Here is a 4,960-nt window from a genome sequence, read left to right on the forward strand (position 1 = left end):
AATAGAGCCTGGTGGAACCACTGAGACTATGGCCCCAAGCTTCCCTTCAGGTCTGGGATTGAACCCACACCTGTGGTTTCCAGCCAAACGAAAGATAGGCATGTGAGTTGAACATTTACCTTAAGTAGATACACTCCTTGGAGAGAACAATCATGGGAGAAAGAAGGGCTGTCTATGCACAGGGACACAGCTCAGGGGACAGGAGTCCATGGAGGGATGGACACTGGGAAGAGGTAACTATGGGGAGGAAGTGGGAGGGGAGCTGTTGCATTGTGATAAACTGTGGTCAATGACATGAGACAAAGTATATGTGAACTGCTATATGGAAAGTGAATTTTCTCTGTAAATCTTCCCCAAATTACAATAAAAAAAAAATTCAGTCAGAAAGGGTTAATGTTTTATAAATTTGCCCTCACTTTGAAATAACTGTAGGAGCTCTGGTTACACCACCAATGGTTAATGCGTTCAGCTGCTAACCAAAAGGTCAGCCCTTTGAACCCACCAATTGTTGCATGGGAGAAAGCCTGCTTCCATGAAGATTTACATCCTTGGAAACCTTGTGGGGCAGTTCTACAGTGTCCTATAGGGTCACGATGAGTCAGAATAAAATCAATGGCAGTGGGTTTGGTTTTTGAAATGACTGAAACAATCCCTACTTGCAACTAATTCTTCATCACAATCACCTTCACTTTCTGCACATACAGCTTTTAAATCACTGAAAAATCATCAGACCTTTTCTTGCACTAAACTAAGGAGCTCTGGCAGCATAGTTCCTAAGGCACTTGACTGCTAACAAGAAGGCTGGCGGTTCAAACCCATCAGCCACTCCTCAGAAGGCAGGTTGGGCAATCTACTTCCATAGTTATACTGCCTCAGAAACCCAAGGAGGGGTTGCTATGAGTTGGGGCCGACTCCACAGCACATAATAACAAACAACAACAAAGTAAGGCTGAGTAAGAACTGTATACATCTGTTCTAACCTACCTAAAATTCAACTTAAAGACACACTTAGGAATGGATCTTGTTTGTAACCCAGGGACTGCCTGTATTAGCAGGGGCTGCAACTGAAAGGAGTGAAACAGGATCATATGGCGTAGGGGAAATCTTTCATCTTGTATCTGTTACATTTTTTTTCCCTCATTTTTACTATTGTTATTGTGTTCTGATCCAAGGTTCAACAAATTCACTATAAATTCTAAAAAAGCCATTAGAGAATGTAGTGCTGGCAGTGCTGGGTGGTTAACCTTAAGGGGTATGAATAAAACACCAAAACAACCCAGGTTTCCATAATAAACTAGTAATGCTGTTGTGTTGTTAGTTGCTTCAAGTGTGCTTCCAACTTATGACAACCCCATGTCATGTTTGTTCTTGTTATGTGCTGTCCAGTCCCACCCAACTCATAGCAACCCTTCTTTGGGTTTCCGAGGTGATATCACTGCAGAAGTAGATTGCCCACCCTTCCTTCTGAGGACTGGCTAGTATAGAGTAAAGCACTCCATAGGTTTTCTTTAACTATAATAATTACAGAGGTAGTTTGTCAGATTTTATTCCACACTGGGTAGGTTTGAGCCAACAAACATTTTGTCAGCAACTAATTGCAAACAATTTGTGGCACACAGGCTCCTTAAGTAATAAACTCAATTCCATTTAATCAATTATGACCATAGTAACCGTATAGCACAGAGGAGAACTGCCCCATGGGATTTTCAAGCCTGTAAACCTTTACAGGAACAGACTAACAAATCTTTCTCCCATGGAGTTACTGGTGGGTTAAGCCACCAACCTTTCAGTTAGAAGTCGAGTGCTTAACCACCAGGGCTCCTTAAAGAAGAAATAGATATTTCTAATATTCTATCAAACTTTTCTATTAAGAATCTGCTTGACCTAATTTGTGGGAATATTTCCCATAAAACATATGCTTTCAGAAGCACCACTTAAAGAAATATCCATCCATTTCTTATACTTTAATATTTTATTGGTATGATTTGCATTCATTCTTAAATTTTAATTTTGTACAGTGAAAAGTCCTAAAATTTTTAGCCTATTTATTAATAAATAGCTCCTGCTTCACATTGATGATTTTAATTACTCTTTTCCAAAATTCATAGGCAACCAAATTAAATATTTTTTGCAAGAGTATGCACCAGGATTTTATATAGAGATAGTGAAAATATTTATGGTTTTTCTTCTACTAGCATTTTGTTTTGACAAGAATATTTTCTTCTGAAGTACCAGTAAGTACAAGGGAGTACAAATATTAATAGCTCAGTATGCATAGTCTACCAAACTGGTTTACTTCTAATGTTTTCTATGTTATTTGGTTCATTCTGTCAAAAAGCCATTTGAGTTTCAGCAGATATTTCTTAAAAAATCAATTATACTAGGTAACTACTAATTCTTAATTATTTTGCATAGAATGACTATATGTCAATGTTGTACATTATCTAGCAGTGATGTACAGTGAAGAATATAGTTTTCAACAATATGATACTTTATAAAAAGTTCCTACTTTTTAAGGAGCTCTTGTGGTGAAGTGGATAAGGCATCTAGCTGCTAACCAGAAGGTCAGCCATTCAAACCCACCAGTGACTCTGGAAGGAAGATGGAGTGATCTACTCCCATAAAGATTTATAGCCTCAGAAATACAGTGGGGGTCACTATGACTCAGAATAGGCTTGGAGGCATTGAGTTTGGTTTGGTTTTTGAGGAGCTTTTAAAAAAAAAAAAAAATCATGATTTGGGAACACTCTCCCCCTATTGATCAAGCAGATTGTGCTTTTTCATGGTCTAAATTCACTGACTATATTTATGTACTCTTACTCAGCATTTTGTTGTTTTGATGTACATTTGCTTTTAAAACATGGCCTAACAAATTGAAATGCTATCTTTTTTAGGATTTAATTAAAGGCAACATCTGAGTAGATAAATAGCACCTACACATGGGAAAACATATTTCTATCAAGGTAGAAAGACAAACAAGTACCAAATTAGAATGAAATCCAACAAATCACTCAGAAATAAAATAATTAAAATATATATTTGAATTTTTTGATGGATAGGAGCTCTGGTGGCATAGTGGCTAAGGCAGTTCACTGCTAACCAGAAGGCTGGCAGTTCAAACCCACCAGCTGCCCCTCGGAAAGAAGATTAAGCAATCTACTTCTGTAGTGATGCCACCTTGGAAACTCAAGGAGGGGTCACTATGAGTCAGATTCAACTTGAGGGTAGTGAGTTTGGATTTCTGGGTTTTTTTTTGTTTTTTGAAGGATGTATGAGAAAATTTTAACAATTGACACTACTAAAGAGAGGTACTTGAGGGGTATCCTAACAGCATTAAAAAAAATTAGAAGCACATATTACTTTAATGTTTTATTTTTTAATAAAGTGAAATATACATGTAAATAACTATAAGACAGTTATTTGTAATCTTTGCCAGAAATCAAGTTTAATGTCATGAGTCAAGACCTCGATAAGATTTCATGAATTTTAACTCTGTGCCAGGTTCTACGCCAAGCACTATGTGTTACTGAACATAATGTTCACAATGTCTCCTCAACATTCCAGGTTCTATTGTTCTCATTTTTAGATGAAAATAGTAAGGACTAGAGTGAAAAGAGATTAAGATATTTGAATTTCAGTCTGTCCGGCTCAAAAACCCATGCTTTTCCCTGTTATGAATATAGGTATGTCATTATTATTCACTACTAATTTAAAGTTATATATTCAAACACTAATTTACTCTATAAATATACCCTGGTGCTATCCAGGGTGCTGTGAGTAGTAATTTAGCAGAAAAGGAACATAGCTTTGGATTCAAAATCCCATCAATCATTCTAAACCAGAGCCTGTAGTTCCCATCAGATTTCTTAAGAAAATTCTTCATCTTTAGTTCAATCCATCCGCTTGTATTTTCATGAATTGAGATTTTCACCAATTTCGTCACAGATTTACCTCTAATAATATCTTTCAAAGAAAATTTGGGGAGAGAGTTCCTAAAATAAGGCAGTGATGTTTGAAAATCTAACTAAAGAATAAGCCCTTTCCCCAAGAAAGCACACATATTCCAACCCCTTTAATTCAATGGTTCTATGATATATATTTATAATTGAGTAGAATTATAAATGAAGATCTTTTTCCCAGGGTGAGAGCTTTAACAGTGAGAAGAATATCTTAATAAACAAAAGTGGGTAGAGGTAACGTTATGTGGAAAAGTGGAAAGAAAGAAAAGGCTGGGTTACAAAGGCAAAATACAATTTTTTCTTGAGAGCAAGACTCAAAGTCAATAATCAGATAGGTGTAGCATAATAATGAGAAATAGTTAAGTAAAGGAATTCTAGATTGTGGATTATATAAAACATATCCAATTAAACTGTTACACAATTACAAATAGTGTGCTTATGGATGAAGCTTGCCCATTACAGAGTATCACAAAGGCAATTTTCTTTGGATAAGTGTTTTGTTGTTAAACTATGCACACAAAATGTACAAAAAAAAAGTTATTTCTAAATGAGCAGTGAGCCTGAGGAGTTGGTGTGGATAAAATGGGTTTTGTGACTATAGTCTTGTTGTTCCCATTAATTCTACATGTGTCCTTTTTTTAGCTAGAGCTGACTTGAAGAAAATAGTTGACTTCTGCTGAATTTGAATTTTCAAATGCAATTCAAAATCTTAACTGATGTGCTTGAGCCTTTTTCTAGAATAATTTAGGTCCACAGAAGAAGTGTTGTTTTCCTTTTCCAAAATATCCCACCACCATTAGCATAAACTCAATGCCCTACAAACAAAAGTTACCCCGTTCCCCCCTCCTCCTACCCCTGGTAACTAAAACTCTTTGGTATATATGTATATGTATATATATGCATGTATGTGAGCTCTGGTGGCATAGTACCTAAGGCACTTGACTGCTAACCAGAAGGCTGGTGGTTCAAACCCACCAGCCACTCCTCAGAAGGAAGATTGG

Source organism: Orycteropus afer, unplaced genomic scaffold, assembly GCF_000298275.1.
Source record: "Orycteropus afer afer isolate SDZICR_OR568_19922 unplaced genomic scaffold, OryAfe1.0 scaffold00511, whole genome shotgun sequence".
Classification (NCBI taxonomy): domain Eukaryota; kingdom Metazoa; phylum Chordata; class Mammalia; order Tubulidentata; family Orycteropodidae; genus Orycteropus; species Orycteropus afer.